A 19,874-nucleotide genomic window follows, 5' to 3' on the forward strand; every position below is an offset into this window, starting at 1 on the left:
AGATTTCATGGGTCCACTGTGTCCCCCCCCCCGGTTGTATCTTGCCTGTGGTCTGGAAAGCATTGGACTGCTTACATTGTTTGTGGGTTTGTTTGTATGTTTCCTCTGTCCGGCTGTGGGGGGGGGGGTCATGCTATGTTTTACACATTTCTTGCTTGGGCCCCTCACTCCATTGGCATGGCCTGTGAACGTATGTCAGTCTTGAGTGCTGTAGCTTATCATAGGTATATATCTGTGTATATCTACGCACACACACACACACACACACACACACACACACACACACACATATATATATATGTGTGTGTGTGTGTATGTCTGCATACATACACACACACACACATATATATATATATATATATATATATATATATATATATATATATATATATATATATATATATACATTTTGCTGTATATATATCTAATAACATGTGGCTGTATGGGTGTCTGCATATGTATATCTGTATTTGTGGGTATTTATTTATATGTCTATCTATGTATGTATATACTTGTTCTACAGAGAGGGGAGGTATATATCTATATAGTTATGGGTATTCATATGAGCACATATACCTCTAATTCTTTAGCTAAATATCCGGTAATGTTGACTGGTATTGCTGGGTACTGTGTTTCGTGTGCATATCGGCCATCCTTGTGTGCCACATATGCTTTGCAATACCTACGACTGACTCCGTTAGTGTACACAGACCCATGCGTGACACCAGCTGTTTGATATGGTGTGCTTAAGGCACTTTCAAGCGGTTGTGACTGGGTTTGCGCGGAGGTTAGCACTGATGACTTCCAGTCACTGTGTTACATGTTTGATGTGTGTTGGCAGTGCTTCACCCCACCCATACACACTTGCACTTGCTTACTGTTGCTTACATTTGCTTACTTCTACTTATCTGTGCTTATGCCTGCTTGTTGCTGACTTATTCATTCTGGTACTGACTCTTCACATGTGCATTTCATGCAGTACTCCAGTTCACATTTAATTGTTATTTGGTAGGTTCTACAGCAATAAAATTTACATAACTGTTCATATACAGATTACACTTGGAAAATGGTATGTGCTGCAGTGGGACTCGAGCCGGGAATGCCTCCTCCTTAGGCAGATGCTCTGCCCACTATGCTATTGCTGTGCTGCTTCATTTGCTATACCTTCCTTGTTATCCTCTTCAACCTTTCATGTTGCTTTACCCATAGCTACGTGATGGGCAGACCCATGTACCTATGGTTAGCTGTACTCAGAGTTTTAAAAACATTACTACAAGGGTTTCTTCATGTTTTCTTTCGGTGTACTGTTGCTGTTGAACACATGGGGACTGTTGGTGGCGATATGCGGACACTTATGCGGTCTCGCTCTTTTATGTACACATTCTTCTGTTCTACTTTGCAGGAGTGTGTTTATTCTGAGAGCTCTGCTCTCAGCCACGCCCCCTGCACTTGTCCATGCTCCATGTAGCATTAGGTGTTCAGGCAGTGCGCCTTCCTTAATATGCATGGCTCGCTGCCGTCCTACTCTTAAACTGGTGCTTCCATGCAGGACTAGAGTAGTCCTGCACAGAGGATTAGTGAATCCGGGGGATAGTGTAAACAAAGGGGAACATGTTCCTTACTGATATACATTTCTGTATAGTCAGTAAATGACAGATTAAGAGCAAGTATTGCTGTTTTTAGTGTTAGTTTTTCTGTCTGGTTCTTCAATATTTCTAGTCATGGTTTTATATTATGTATTACAGGGCAAAGGACAAAGGGAATCTGTATTACATCATTTGTTTGAATTTGCAAGTTTTACTAGCAGAATATTGCAGGAATGCTTGCCTTTCCAGTGGTGCTTTCTTTTTCTCCATATTTGTATATAAGTAAGGGTGGTGGTACAGGTAAACATTTTTTGTTGCTTAGTTGCATCTGATGTTAGAGTTGGTTGCATTTTTTATCTGTTTTTGAGATCTTATGTATTCATTGTTAGGAGATGGTAAAATTTTGCATTGTTTTCATCAAAGATCATAAATGAAACATCACGCAGTAATGCAGATTTTGCAGTAATGAGCTTGACACATAAAATATTTGTTATGACCATCCATACATCTAAGGAAATATCTATGACACCTAAACAGGGTATATTTCTGTTGTCCTTAGCTTTCAGTAAAATATAGTTCAGTCATATCATTTCATCCGCCTGTTTACTACATACAGAATAATTTCATATATTCATTATTCATTTAAATATAATGAGACCTCCCCTACCAGGTAATGCATTTTAATTTTAAAATTTGAACATGTTCAGTTGCTTGCACTCTTTCACAACTCATAGGCTTAAGAGATAATCTAAGCACCTTTAACAGAGTAAACAGTGGAAAGAAGTTCACTGAAGCACAACACCCCAATCACTTTTCACTGGCCAGTATTAAATATCACATCGGGAATCCTTATCCATATATATATATATATATATATATATATATATATATATATATATATCTTTCAGCTGCATTTATTTATTATATACTTTGGTGTACATTTATTGCTTTTGTGTTTATTGCTTTTGCAAGTTTGCATCCTGCTAAACATGCTAGGTAGGGCTGAAGCAGATATCTGTGCCAGGTGGAAGATGTTATATGGTTTGCAATCCTCAGTAGCAACATTCAGTTTCTGAACTCTGATTCTGCATTTGCCAAAGAGCTGCAGCTTGTGTCATTTAGTGCAGTACCAGCATTCAGGAATGAATGCCAGAGATGCATTTTTATTACTGTTGAAGCCTCAGTGTCGTATATTGCTGTAGAAAGATGATTACTACATATGTAGTAAGTGTTTTACATTAATTTATATACTGCACATATTTCTTCACTGTATAATTTCATATATAATTATTGATTTAACATTTGCATGTTTATTACTTTTATGTACTTTCTTTCTCAGTGTATTGTGGTAAATATTGTTACTGCCTTTAGACACAGGTCATGGCTGAAAACGAGCCTCAGATAGTTCTAACAAATCAAAATGAATAGATAGATTGAGAAATAGATACCATACATACAGTGGATATAAAAAGTGCACATACCCCTGTTAAAATGTCAGGTTGTTGTGATATAAAAAACTGAGACCACAATAAATCATTTCAAAACTATTCACATCTTTAATGTGACCTATAACGTGTACAATTCAATTGAAAAACAAATTGTTAGGGGAAATAATACGGAAAATAAAAAAAATGTACAATAAGCTGGTTGCATAAGTGTGCACACCCTTAAACTGATTCTTTGTTGAAGCACCTTTTGATTTAGTTACAGCATTTAGTCTTCTTGGGTACACACCTGCCATCAATGAAACAGACTCTGATTAACTCCAAATAATATTCAGCTGTCCTAGTAGGATTTTCCTGACATTTACTCAGTTGCCTGCTACAGCAAAAGCCATGGTTCGCAGAAGACTTACAAAGCATCAAAGGGATCTCATGTTGAAAGGTATCAGTCAGGAGAAGGGTAAAAAAAAATGTCCACAGCATTGGATATACCACGGAACATAGTGAAGACAGTCATCAAAACGTGGAGAAAATATGGGGACAACAGTGACGTTGCAAAGAACTGGACATCCCTCCAAAATTGATAACAAGACAAGGCAAAAACTGGTCAGGGAGGCTGCCAGGAGACCTAGAGCAACACTGAAGGAGTTGCAGAAATGTCTGGCAAGTACTGGTTGTGTACTAATTGTGACAACAATCTCCCTTATTCTCCACATGTCTGGGCTTTGGGGTAGGGTTGGAAGATGGAAGCCTTTTCTCACACAGAAAAACATCCAGGCCTGGCTAAAATCTGCAAAACAATACATCAAGTCTCCCAAAAGCATGTGGGACAATGTGTTATGGTCTGAGGCCAAGGCTGAAATTTTTGGCCACAATTCCAAAAGGTACGTTTGGCACAAAAATAACACTTCGTATCACTAAAAGAACACCATCCCCACGGTGAAGCATGGTGGTGGCAGTGTCATGCTTTGTGGTTGCTTTTCATAAGCAGGAACTGGGGCTTCAGTCAAGATGGAGGGAATTATGAACAGTCCCAAATACCAGTCACTTTTGGCCCAAAACCTTCAGGCATCTGCTAGAAAGCTGAAGATGAAGAGGATTTCACCTTTCAATACGACAATGAGCCGCAGTATACATCCAAATCAACAAAATAATGGCTTCACCAGAAGACAATTAAAGTTTTGGAATGGCCTAGCCAGAGCCCAGACCTATATCCAATAGAAACTTTGTGGGGTGAGCTGAAGAGGACTGTGCACAAGACATGCCCTTGCAATCTGACAGATTTGGAGGGCTTTTGCAAGGAAGAGTGCGCAAATATTGCCAAGTCAAGAATTGCCATGCTGATAGATTCCCACCCAAGAAGACTATATGCTGTAATCAAATCAGAAGGTGCTTCAACAAATAATTAGTGTAAGGGTGTGCACACTTATACAACCAGCATATTGTACGTATTTTATTTGTTATATTTTACGCCTAACAGATTTGTTTCTTTTTCAATTGAATTGTACATGTTATAGGTTACATTAAAGGTGGTGAAAATTTTGAAATTATTTATTGTGGTCTCACTTTATATATCACAAAAACATGGCATTTTAACAGGGGTGTGTACACATTTTATATCCACTGTACATCAATAAATAAATACCTGTCATGCTCACTATGCATGCCTAAAAAAGCTTGAATGGGTCAGCCAGTTCCACCGGAATATAAACAGTTCCGTACTGTCTCATCCTGTATCTGCGACCACCAAAAATGAAAGCCAGTGTATTTGTAAACAAACATTTAAAATGTTTACAAATTAAAATGTGTCGGTGTTGGAATATATATATATCCTTCTATATAAAATGAATATGCCCATTATAAGCATATAAAAAGTAATGAACTTTAAAAATAGTTCGCTACAAGAATTACTATAAAATTCACTATATAAATATTTATGTGTGTTGTTACATAAATACATCAAAAACATCATAAAAACCCCTAATACATATATATATTAAAATATATTATATAAATATATTGAATATAGTATTTGTAAATATAATAGATGTAACAAATCCAGAACAATATCTCCAAATAAATAAAAAATAAAATTCAATAATTCCAATATATCAAATAAATAAACTAATTTAACTAATTCAATCTAATTAAATTCCTTCATATGGATCAAAATAGTCCCTACAAAATTTCGAATTGTCAAAAGGTATCAAATAAATTAATACTTGAATAGATAATAGATTAAGTAAGCTAATTTAATACTCATTGCAACTATCCAGTCATATACTGTAATACTTAAGAAAACAGAAAACACACAACCCTTTTGATCTGTTTTCTAATCATTCTTTTTGTTTTTATTGTTATTATTTAATATTGTTGTGTTTCACATAAATATTTATATAGTGAATTTTATAGTAATTCTTGTAGCGAACTATTTTTAAAGTTCATTACTTTTTATATGCCTATAAAGGGCATATTCGTTTTATATAGAAGGATATATATATATATATATATATATATATATATATATATATATATATATTCCAGCACTGACCCATTTTAATTTGTAAACATTTTAAATGTTTGTTTACAAATACACTGGCTTTCATTTTTGGTGGTCGCAGATACAGGATGAGACAGTGCGGAACTGTTTATATTCCGGTGGAACTGGCTGACCCTGATTATATTATTTTATTAAGTCTACTTTATTAAGTTGTGGTGGTACAAAGTTCCTGGGTAGCATTTACCTACTGTTCCTGGATGTGTATCAAAACATTACATATTATACACTTTATATTATATGTATACATTGTTTGGTGATCAATATGTAATGTGGTTCTTTAAGAAATGAATTACTAATTATTCAATTTTGATTGTCAGTCCATTTGGTGAATATGTAAGACGCAAGGTTTGTTTGTTAATTGATTCTGAAGAAGTCTCCGGATGGAGACGAAGGCACTCAATCAGTGGATGTATCAAATTTTGTTTTATCTGGTGGATTATTAAACCTGTTTTTTACTCTATTGGACTATTCGTTTTGCGTTTGTGCATCACATATTGGAATTGAGAAGACAGCCTTTATTGTCACTGAAGCTGTATTGTTTTGGTTCAGTCTACAGTTTTGTGCACTAAGATATATAAATACTTAACTTTGAATGGTAACTTAAAGCGTGACACATGGTTGTACATATTAGGTTGCAATATACTAATGTGTGCAGAAAAAAGCCTTCACATGACTATCTCAAGCCACAGAAGGCTTGATATTTCCAAGCAGATGTTCTAGTCCTGTCAATAGAAAAACTTGATTGGAGAATCAGCAATGGATGCAATATTAAGAGAAACTGGATGGCTAGAAAATGGAAGACATTGGATATGATATGATATAATATAATATAATATAATATAATATAATATAATATAATGTAATTATTTAATATAATATAATTATATTACAATATTATTATATAATACAGTACATGTCAGCAGGTTTTTTTGCATGCAGTTTGCACACAAAACATAATATACAAGTGAAAAATTGCTAGACTAAAAAATGATAAAGTGAGAATTAACACAGTATACCCTATGTGAAAGTCTGTAAGATGTATAAAGATAGCAAATTATTCAGTGAATATAGGAACAGAGTAGAATTCTGAAGACCGACAACCAATAGAAAAGCTAGATTCAAAGAACTGCCAAGCTAGATGTTCATACTTCTGCCACAAGGGTGGCAGGATGCTTTCTTAAGGATGTAATAGACAAAATGTTGGCAGAAAGTACGAGTGAATATGGGTCTCAGGACTTTGCAAGACAGCTAATTAAAATAGGAGGTCCTGAGTCAGTTGATGCCTGCATGAAAGCTGGTTCTATGCTGTATAAATTATTAACTATACCCACCTGAGAACCCCAACATCAAGAGATAAAGCAATGGCATGGACTGACTTATCAAGTAACTAGCCAATGATGCCTTAAGTGCCATTCACAGTGATAAACACATTCTGAGCTAATGCAACCATAACCGATCCTGAGGATGCATAACCTGGAGCTTTTCTTTGTCAAGCATAAATATGAGCAATGTTTCATATCCAGGTACCAAAACTAAGGACAAATGCAATGATAGGCAATAAAGGAAACAAAAGCAATTAAAATGAACAAGACTAGTGTAAAAAGTCAAATATATTCATTGCATTAAAAAGTCAAACATATTAAGAGATAGAAATTGAAGCAATTGAGCTTCACTTATAATAAATTTGGAATATCTCAACTGTTGTAGTTATACCTCTGTAGACTTTCATGTTTATGAGAATACCACACTATGTATGATGCAAGCATCACTCTGCCATATGTTAGATTCCATAACTGTATATATACAATAAAATTATTAAATGTAACAAATATTTGCATTTGCATACAGAAGTAGCCAGTTAGTTATTAATGATATGTGCACTTAGCTTTGCATAGCAGTTAGGAAAGTATACAGCAAACCATCTATCAGTAAGTGAAATTTGTTTGGTGTTTTGTAAAACCGGAAGTTTACAAGTTAACACACAACATTCATATTAATGTTCAGTATTACAGAACAGATAAATTATAATAATAGAAGTCACACACTGTGTATGTGTGAGAAATGGCTTAAAGTCAAACCTGTGCCTGACATATAAGGCCATGTCAAACCCAGATTTGATGAATATGCTTCACCTCAAAAAATCTAGATCCCTCAGAACCACAAGGGCGGGAGACTTAAACCTTGACACGGTTATAAATAGAACGTGCTGGAGGGACAGATTCATCACCCAGAGACTCCCTATGCTGTGGAACAAAATCCCGGTACATGTGAGGCAGAGCACCTCTCTGGTCTTGTTCAAGAGGAATCTTGACCAATGGATGGGAGATTGCAGATATACCCCAGGGATTACTTCAGCGTCACTGCTTGACAGAGGCACAGCAAAATGATAGGCATAGTTTTTATTCAAACTAAAGGGGTGGCGAAAGCCACATAACTATGGGCTAGGCTTATAAATGCCCTTGGGCAGATAGCCTAGTATGAACCTATGAACCTATGAACCTATGAACCTATAAATTAAATGCAAACATCTGACATACGTTACACATATCTACTATGTTTGTCTGAATTATTATTTTTTGACTGAAAACACACCAACTTTTATTACTACTCTGCTGTCTAATCCCTCTTCTCCTTCTATCTTATAAACTCCATCACTTTTTCATTTCCTCTCTCCTATCTTATATATCTCTCTCTTTCAGCATTTTTCTACCTTGATCCTCAAGAATTGTTATAATTTTTATTACAAAACATTTCTTCCTTCTTATGCATAATGTTAACGTATTCCAAAACTGTATTGTGAAAGTTTTACTACTCCACTGTCTCTTATAACATTTCCCTCTCATCCACCAATCTCATAAACTCCATCCTCTCCTTTTTCCTCTGACTCCTATCTCCAGTATTCCCGCATTCCTACTTTCTCCTACCTTAATCCTTGAGAATGGCTATAATTTTATTATTAAACCCTCTAGCTTCCTTGTAGATAGTTTATGCTCATTTCAAAACTGTAGATTTCATAATCTCAAAACATTATTTCCTCTCAGATTAACTATGCTTTTGGATATTACAACATAATTATATTTAATACTAATAATTTATTTCATGACAGTTTTACCAGTCTTTCCTTTTTAGGCACATTAATAATATTCCTGTTTCTTCTGCTTGACTTGTGACATCACCTAACACCAACTGTTGTCTTTTTCTTTATCTGTGTAGCAAGTCACTCTATGCCTTAGACCCCTGTTTCTGCCTGAGGTTTTTAACTTATTTTTCTGTAACAAAACTCCACTCCAACTTTTCTCCCCTCCTAACCCAGTCTAACCTGCCTGCCTTGTATCCTCAACACCTTTCTATCCCTTTTTCCCTAGGTGAACCTTCAATGTACTGAGCATTTTTTTCTTTCTTTCTCCCTCTAAAATAGTTGAAAAAGCTCTTTTTGGTTCCTTATCAGTAGATTGTGGAATCTACACTCCTCACTGATGGTTTTTGCTTGTGATTTACAGCAGTGACAGTGGGGCTGTGCTCTGTTCAGCCCTCGCTACATTCGGGCTTCACTTCTAACCCCTATCCTACCGCCGATTCCCAACCACCCCAACTATCTCTACATGAATACTCTCAAAACAACACAATTTCCTCAAATAACTCCTCCTCTTCCTGCCCAACTTATCCAGTTGACACAATCTGCATTTCTTGTTCACTACACCTCTTCCCCCTTCTACTCTTAGCTCTTTCCCTCCTTCACCTTTCCTTTATACTTAAACACTCACACACACACAGTACATACTATTTTTTGCCTCTTTCTCCCTGTGTTTTATCCACCATCATCCACATCAGTCCCCCTCCCTGTCACTCATTCTACCTACAAGTCTTTCTCTACCTTATTTGTGTAGCCTGCCATCATCTCCTATTCTTTCCTCTCTGTCATCCATCACACCTTCTTTTTTTCCCCAAACATGATTTCTACGTCTTTACTCCTTTCCTCCTACTACTATCTTTCCTTACCTGCTATAAAAGAAATATCTCACCTATTAATCCACCACCTACTCTTACCCACCCACTTTTTAACACTGACAAACACTACCACGTTGTATTAACACCTTATTTATTTAATGCACCTAACTTTCTCATGTACAAATACAAACATTGTGGCACTGACCTCCATCTTCACAAAACAAAAATCAGTCCCTTTACTAATAAATTTAAATCTATTGTACTGCAATCTATCTCCAAAAATATATTCTTATGTGGAGATATACACCCTAATCCTGGACCCAACACCTCTTCCAGTCATGATACCCTCTTCATACCTTCTACTATCTCAAATTCTAAACTATCCACCAAGAGTTTAACTGTCATCTCTATGAATATTCATAACTTTCTAAACAAAATCTGTCAGTTTCACTCATGGATTGCCCATTACTCATTTGACATAGTTATTCTCGCAGAAGCATGGCTTAATTTTTCCTCCCGGCTATAATATCATTTGGAGTGATTGGATACACAAATTGCAGGTGGTGTAGCAATACTTTACTCAAACCAACATAATATCCCTCCATTGTCTGTACCACTCCCTGATTTTCACCCTGCAGAACTTATACCAGCCAACTGCAAACTAAACAACTACAAAAAAGCTATGTATCATGGGTATCTGTATCTATATCCCTCCAGGGAATAATATCCCCATTCTTGAACATGTTTTCTCCTGGACCTCCAACTGTATCTCAAATGAAACTATAATTCTTGGCAGTCTCAATGTTGACTGGCAAACCTTGACCGCTGATATCCCTACCGCTAGTATAAATCTCCATGTTTTCACTCAATTAATTTCCACTTGTACCTGCTACAACAAATCCTTCAGTACAGGCCACTTCCTTGATTGGATTCTAGTATCCATTCCTAGCTTGTATCACAACCCTCAAACATTCCCAGAGTCTATAAGTGGCCACCTCCCAATCCGTGTTCAAAGGCCCTCTCTACATCATATCAGGCAACACAAATACAGAGAGTCTCACCAACTTCAATGTGGATAAGTTTAACAATATACTTGCCTCTATAAATTGATCTTTCTTCCTTAGCCTACCATTACAGGATGCCATTCTGAAATTTAACCACATATTCCTGGATATTCTTAATTCCCTTTCTCCCGTCAGGAAAAAAAAAGCTAAATCTCACCATGCACCTTGGCTTTCTCATTCTACCCAAGCCCTTATGCACAATTGGGATATTGCAAGGAAAATTGGTTGAACTCTAAATCCCCCAATTACTTACAAACCTACAAACAATGTTCTAACTTTACAAAAAAACAAATCAAACAAAACTACTATCTAAAACCACAAATAAACCAGCAAAATAGTCCAAAAAATTCTGGAATAACATTAACAAGATCCTTAAACCAGGTTCTCCCAGCATACCAAACCCATGCTCAAACCACTGCCCCTTTGAAACTGCCACTAAATTCACCTCCTACTTCATAGACTTTATAAACAAATTAACCCAAAACAGTCACAACCCTAACACCACACTTTCTGTCCCACTACCTGGCCACACAACCACTTTTTCTTTCAAATCTGTCCTTACCATCAATATTAAATCTCACCTAACCAAACTCAAGCCCTGCTCTCCCTCAGCAGACAATCTCCCGGCAGAATTCCTAAAACTAGCTGCTAACTCAATAGCTTACCCTATCTCAATCCTAATTAATAAAGCTATTCAATAATCTATAGTCCTTTCTATCTAGAAACACTTCTTTATTATTCCACTTCACAAAGTGGACACTCCATGGAACATGCAAACTATAGGCCTATAAAAATTCTGTTCTCCATCTCCAAAATACTTGAAAAATGCATTCACAAGCAACTTCTTGAACATCTTCTAAATGGAAATCTACCCACTTCAGTCCAACATAGCTTTTGTCCTACCCAGAGCACAGCTACTGCTCTAGTCTTCTTCACTCATACTATCATTAAAGCCAGAGAAAATAATAACCTGGTATCCTTCCTTTTTCTGGACTTCTCCAAAGCCTTCAAAACCATCTCTCACCCCATGCTTCTCTCTAAAATGTCTGCTCTTGGTTTCTCTAACACTACTTTCAACTTGGTTTCTAGCTACCTTTCTAACCGATAGTAGTCTATCAGGTGGCTTTCCTCCTTCTCAAACTTCCTCCCTGTTAATACTGGTGTACCACAAGGTTCCATTCATGAGTCTGTTCTATTCAACATATTTACAAACAATAAACTCTACAAAGTGGTGTATGTCCCCAAGAATGAAACCAGTAATCCAAATATAGGCACCGGAGACCAGGCGGATCCAACACACAAATGTTTATTAGCGAAAACCACACAAACACGAAAAAAACAAGTTGCATTAACGCTATAAATGGAATTCCCCTTACATTTTCATCTCAAAGAACTTCATCATATGGGCGTGTATTTCATAATTACTTGTTTAAAAACTTTTACCTCCCTCAATTTAACCAATAAATTACTCCAATCAGCTATTAAAATCAACAGGAATATAGTCAAGATAAAACGTTTAAATGTGTAAAACCTGATTTAAAATTTCATGTATTAAAAGCCATGGTATAAAAAGTATATATATAAATAAATGGGTTCCTATCAGATCGCCGAATGCTCATTTGACCAAAACTCATTTCACCAAGACCAAATGACTGAAAACTCATTTCACCGAAAATAGTACAAGCAGTGTATATGCCCTATTCCCCCACTGTAGTGCGACCCTGGAGTTAGAATATATAAGTGGGGGGGCACAGCCCCCCCCCCACATGGGGGTGTGTGGGGTGTTGTTAAAAACTACCAACTTACCTAGTTAATAGGAACTGGACAGTATAAAACTGCGCCCCCCACACCCCCCCTACTTACATATTCTAACTCCAGGGTCACACTACAGTGGGGAAAAGGGCATATACACTGCCTGTACTATTTTCGGTGAAATGAGTTTTCGGCGAAATGAGTTTTCAGTCCTTTAGTTTCGGTGAAATGAGTTTCGGTCGAATGAGCTTTCGGCAATCTGATAGGAATCCAAATAAATATATATAAATATGAAGTAGTTGTGAATGAGAGTTGCAATAAATAAAATTAAAATGTTGTTGTGTCTTTCAGCTTTTCCCGGTTAGGGGTCACCACAGCGAAACTCCGGTCCACTAATGATTGGCAGTAGATTTTTATGTGCCGAGTTGCCAGCCTTGATGCAAAACCTTCAACAAAGGTATGCCCATTTACGCATGTCTCCACACCGAAGATGCTCTAGCTGAGAATCGAAGAAAACAAAAAAGGAGCGTAACACCATAAGCGCTTTCGTCATGTGCCTTCCTCAGATCCTGAAAACAATTCCTACACACAACTATTTAAGAACCAGCTAACCAATCTAGTTAAAAGGCAATTAAGCAATTAAAAAATGAGGCAATGAAACATAGCAACACTTACTCCCCATTTGCATAGTGCACTTATAACAAAAACATGTTTTAAAATAACTTAGATCCAAGCTTAAAATTTAACAAAATATAGTTTTGCTTTAGGCTTGGATCTAAGTTTGCTTTTATGTTTTATGTCCTCAGTACATATTGCTTATGTTCTTAGTACTATTTTTGTACTTTACTCAGCTAACATATGTTATAATTTACTTTATTTGTTAAGTTTATATCCTTGTTTATACTTCCTATTTACTTTTTTTGTATGGGGCTTTTCTCCTGGGGCGTCCTTTGAGAGAGGGCCAATGCCCATTCAGACATTTCCCAGTTAACAAATTTCAAAATTAATAAATTAAATGAGTAAATACTTTACATATCACTGCTTGGTATTATTATTATTATTATTCATTTTTATTAGTATAATATTTTTCTTCCTGAGCTATTTACTTATTTATTTGAATTGAGTGCTAATTGTACTTGACTAATTTCAGTCTTAGCCTGGAGAAGAAAAAACAGAAGTAGTACCAGGTAAGACACTGTAGTTACAGGAACACATAGGATTATACTAAGTTCAAGTATATATTTAAAAATGTCTGCACAATATATTAACACTATGTGCAGCAATACTTACGCCAACAAAAAAGGGGGGGGTAGAAAAAAGGGGGAGAAAAAGTGGGTGGAAGGGGGAGAAAGGATTATAGATGGATAGTGGTTTGGGTGAAAAGGAGGAAGAATGGCAGAAGAAAAGAGAAGGTGGTACAAAATGTTGTAGTCAGATTCTGGTAGCAGGGGATACTATAGCAATAACCCACGCCTGGGTGTGAGTAATGCTAAATTTACCCACGGTTGGCGTGGTTTGGTCCCGAGGGCGAAGCCCGAGGGACCAAACAAAGCCAACCGTGGGTAAATTTAGCATTACCCACACCCAGAAGTGGGTTATTGCTATTATACCATGACATTATTTAAGAAAAGAAACTATTACTTTTCTTAAATAATGGCATAGTATAATGCCTGTTTACTGCCCTTCCGCAGATGTCTGGCATCCGCGGCAGTTCTGATGTACTCAGAGCTGTGGGCAAAAGCAACGGCGAAAGCAAGATCTCCGTTGCTTTTTTTTAGTAGCTATGTTAAATGGGTTTAACATAGCGAGACAGCTTTAAAATAAGCAACGGAGATCTCCATTGCTTATTTTAAAGCTGTCTCGCTATGTTAAACCCATTTAACAGCGAGACAGTGTTTTTAAAAAATGAGTTATACTAATGGAAAAAAGTCCAGGCGACCGGACCTTTTTCCATTAGTATAACTCGATTTACAACGGGCACGCTGGCCAATCAGCGTGCACGTTTTGGGGGGGTCATGGTATAATAATTAGTAAAATATGTTATTGATGGAAGTGAATGATGGTATTATGCAATTTGCACAGATTTAGGGCACTTGCATTTTGATTGTTTAAATGGAGGAACTTCCACTGTTCTCCCTGGTACTCTGTTGAATAGGGTCTATCAGCCTAGTCAGACTGCCCCATTAACAGAATATAAATAAATACATAGATAAAGAAGTGAATAAATAAATAAATAAAATGGATTGTTTCTTGTGAGGCAATACGCTTAGTGAGACATAAAGCAGATTAATGGAGAAGGTGTTATTAGTTTTATGAACATTAGTGTTATTTCTGCCACAGAATTAACTCCACGAAAAACATTCATTAGAGGGCATTCAGACAGCACATGCGCATTTTACCATTTTGTTTGAACATTACATGTTCTTTAGATATTTTACTACTATTCTTTAGCAATGGCTGACTCAACTGTTTTGATATTCTCCTTACAGATTAAAATAGAGTAATAATTTATTTGTGGTGTCATTAAATGTATATTTCTATGTTTTCAGTCATATTAATGGATATAACAAAATATAGGCAATGTTAAACTTGTAAGAGTGGATGTTGGCATCAGTGTTTCTATTAATATTTGCAAATTATTTTATGCCTTAGCAATTTAACTTAGATATGTATAATTTTATGAGGGATCAGCCACATGTTATGGTTGAAAAGAGTCTGTTGATGAGTTCTCTTAACCAGTTAAGAAATAACAAAAAATAATTTGGGCATACATTAACTTACATTCAAAGCTCTTCCTGAGATACTCATTCACCTTCCTCCTGTCTAATTCTCCTACTCCAATTTACCAGAATGCCATCATGTGCAACCCTGCCCTTGTGCACTTCCTGCTATCTATCACCTTTGTTCTTTAATGCTTCTTAATATGCTGCTATATTGTTCCGTCCTTTCATGTTCTGTCACTTGGATAGTAAATGTGCATTCTGATATTCTGATTATTGAAATTTTTCTACACTAATGAGCATGCATTTAGTCAGGACGTAGGAGTGAAGTGACATTAGACACAGTGCACATTTATCAAGAACCATTGATGAACTACTATGAGGAATAAATCACATGGCACACAGATCCAACAACTGGCAACTCCCCTTAAAGATACAGACAGCATATCATCACTATGCAGTTATATATGTCTACCTATGATACAGTCAGAACCATTTATTTATCTAGTTATTTTTTGTTTACTGAGATAGCACACTAATCAACACTGACAAATTTCAGGCTCAACATATTCACAAACAATGATAGCTCAAACAGGCAAATGGATCCTGGAGCCATGTACATAGCCAACAAAGAATCATTTTTCTGGCTCAAGGAACATGTGTTAGTGTGTCTAATAATATTTATTAAATAAAGTATTGCTAGATTTCACACTCAAAGGTGCTTAATCAGACTTTCAAAATAAAATTTTATGCCAACATTTAAATACACCAAAAGCAAGTCACATGATACAAATTTTGCCAATAATTATATTTTATAGTCTCTCAGTCTTAGCAATGGTTTAGTGGAAACACATCTATTCAGTCCTGGATGTTTATCAGCTCTGAATCTGGATATCCAACTATATTCTTGTTGCTTTGATTTCAGGTCCCCCCAATCATATATATTTGTAAAACTGCAAACTTAAATATGTGATATCGGTCTCCCTAATATTCATAACTATATTAGCATATGTATTAGCTGCAGTTGTCCCCATGGCTACCCCCTTGCCCTTCCAAATAATGTGAAAAGAGTATTATACATCCTAAAATGGCAAAAAAAAAATTCATAGCAGTATTTGCCACTTGTGATTCAGAAAACAATGTTTATATTGCTACCTGTGTAAAATGCCCATCATGTTAAACAGAGAAAACAATTAGGAAATTAAAAGATAGAATATGTGAGTGTCTCTCAAACAAAAGAAGTGAAATTGAGTGAACTGCATTAGAGACACGCAGGTATGGTTGCTAAACTCACCCAGGTAAATCTCAATACTTATGTAACTCATTGGATAGCAAACTGGCTCACAAATAGAACCCAAAAATTAGGGTGCATAGCTCTACCTCCTCCAAAAGACAGATCACTATTGAAGTACCTCTGGGTTTGGTCCTTATGCCACCTCTCTTTGGACTTCACTACTTATAGGTCAAAGCTAATTTTAAGGGCTTATAGCTGATCAAAATGGCTGCAAACTGATGCCATCATAAACTCTCTAGAATAAACTGAGATCCTTCTGGAAGGTCTTTCCCAAACAAATTGTTACTGTCAAAACCATGGCTTTAAACTAAATGTTAAAAATAGTATAATTGTATCCTATGGCAAGCATGACATCCCCTGCAACTATCACATCGACAACACACTCCTGAAAATTGATCCAGGATTTAGTGATCTAGGAACCCATGAGCAGCCTTTTAATCATCATATAGCCATTATTGTAAGGAAATCCTTTTTCATTACACAGCTTATTAGTAAAGGTATGGTGCCTAGGTCTAGGGAGCTGATTATTCCATTGTATTCTGCAGTTATTAGGCTGATCACTGAGTATAATGCCTCTTTAGTATATATATATATATATATATATATATATATATATATATATATATATATGTCAAAACACCTAGAACAATATCAAATAACTACAACACCAAGGAAATATGGTGCCTAAATTAAAAAAGCTACATTGACCACCTCAATTAGTATCATACAGACTACTGAGGGGCGATCTCTGCCTCACTTATACAACCTCTACAAGAACCTGTCTTTTCAGACCTACTACACAGCTGAAAATTCCAATAGTCACAGAAACACATACTCTAGAGATCATAATCTCTTCTGCAACTTAAACAGAACAGCTTCAGAGGTACCAACACACCTCTCGCCCACTAGCCATTCCTAAGTATGACCTCTATTCCTGACCATATAAATTTACCTAATACTATGGATGTACAATTTCCCACAATTTTTCCTGCCAGCTTGGTCAATATGGGGATCCTGAGACAGTGTAGAAACTGCCTCATGTTCACCAACAACCCTCTGCTCCTAGACAATACAAACTCAACATGTGAGGGATGCAACTATATTAAGAAACTTGAATCCATGTTCTGTCACACACCATCAGTACATATGACAATGAGCGGGTCATCAGCATGCACACCTCACCTCCTTCTCCACCCAAACCCACATCACACATACTTACATATGTGGAGGTCCTCACCAGAAACATACCTAAACACCAGAGACCTCCCAAACACAAACAAGCAAGCTACACATGATACTTCCTTTGCAGAACACAATACACACAATAGCTCACATACCAGTGTCTCACCTGTAAAGCCCTTAAGGCAAAACACAAAACCAAACATATTAGTCATAGGTGATTCCATCGTGAGACACACAAATGTCCCTCTCACCAGGATGGATAAGAAGGTCACAGTCGGCTGTCTGTCAGGTGCCAAGATCCATGATATCACGCAAGCACTCAAATCTCTCAACAACAGGTACTGTTATGACTCTGTCATAGTCCATGTTGGTGTGAATAACTTAAAATGCACCCCTTTGGACAATATAAAGAGAGACATGATTGAGTTCTCGGACTATGTGTCTCAGGCTGGTATGTCCCTAGCCTTAAGTAGCATTTTACCTTCACCTAGGATGATGTCTCAATACAAACAGAGAATGACTGATTTCAATAATTGGCTTAGTTTCTGGTGTCATTCCAAGAGGATACAGTATCTGTCAGCCTGGGATGACATGATTGACAGACCTCAATGCTTTGCCAGAGATGGTCTTCATCTGTTACCCCTGAGATTTTTGCTACTGGCCAAGGCTCTTACCATCCCCATAGTGCCTTTTTCAGACAGTGTCTCAAGGACAAAATTCCGGTCATAAGAACTCCATCTAAGAACAACCTCAAGGTTTTGCTGCTAAATACTAGGAGTTTTAACATGAAACTCCATTGACTGGAAGCAGTCCTCACCTTGGAAGACATCGACATTTGTGCAGTCAAGGACACCTGGTTCAATGCTGTGGAGAGCACCCCAGGCATATTGGGTTATACCTCCTCCACACGTTCAGATCACAAACTGATGGTGAGAAAACTAAAGGAGATGCTGTATCAATATTCATTAAAGATAAATACATCTCCAGAATGGTTAGACAGCATGATTCCCTGGAGATACTTCAGGTGCAGGACACCCACTCTGCCTATTCGGAGCTACTTGAGTCTATCAAGGTACATCTGAACACCATGGTTTTGGGTGACTTTAACTACCCATCCATTGACTGGGTACATTACTCATGCACAAACTCACTTGCCTAAAGTTTCCTCAACTTCGTTAACTCCAATGCTCTGGACCAGCTAGCTGACACCCCCACAAGGGGTGCCAACATCCTGGATCTGGTGCTTACCAATATGGGGGCCACTGTAGCACCCCCATTATGAGGTCTTCCCTGGTGAGATCTGACCATAAATCAGTCTCATATGAAGTTACTATCACACCTGCCCCCCCCCCCCAGCACCAATGAAACTAAAAAACTTCTCCAAAGCAGATTATAACCTCTTACAGGATGGTATAAATAGCTTCACTGCACCTCCCCCCTCAGATGGAACTGACAACTATGCCAAGTTGTACACAAATGCTTTATACAAACACCCTTATAACTGCATTGACTCGGCTGTACCTGTTAAGACCAAAACAAGCTCCTCAAGGAAGAGAAAACCGGTCTGGTGGACAACTGCCATTAACAGGCTTTACAATAAGAGGAATAAATTGCTGTCAAGAAGTAAGAGGGAGTGAGCTCTAAAATGGAAACACTCCTTCTTCAGATTAAACAAACAAATAAGACTTCTTGTGAAGCCCTCCAAAGCTAACTACAAATCCAAATTAGCTTCCTCATCTAAGGACAACCATAAGGCATTCTTTAGTTATATCAGTAACCTAAAAGGAAAGGCCCAAATTTGTGCTGAACTGGTAGTTACTGATACCAGATATACCAAGCCTGTGGACATTGCTAACCTGTTAGCCAACAGGTTCTGTGAAAACTTCACTTCCCTGTTCCTGCCACACTTACCCCAAGACATCCCTACCACCTATCCTATACCTTGTATTTCTAAAGAGCAGGTTGTGAATGCCCTCTCTAAGGTCAAAAACACAGCATACATGGGACCTGAAAACATCCCAGGCTGCATCCAACATGGGCTCAAACAGGAATTAGCAATGCCATTGTGTCCTCTTTTCAATCATAGTCTAAGCACTGGTTTCGTCCCAGCCGAATGGAAAAAGGCCACCATTATCCCCTTGCACAAAGGTGATGCTTCCACTGACCCCAGCAACTATAGATCTATTAGCCTGACTGGTCTTATCTGCAAGGCCATGGAGAGAATCATCATGGACCTTATCAACAGCAATATTGGTAACCTCCAAACACTTGACCCTACTCAATTTGGATTTGTCAAAGGGAGATCATGCCTGTTAAACCTGATGGA

This window comes from Protopterus annectens, chromosome 7.part1, assembly GCF_019279795.1.
Source record: "Protopterus annectens isolate FY-2018-M chromosome 7.part1, PAN1.0, whole genome shotgun sequence".
NCBI classification, from domain to species: Eukaryota; Metazoa; Chordata; order Ceratodontiformes; family Protopteridae; genus Protopterus; species Protopterus annectens.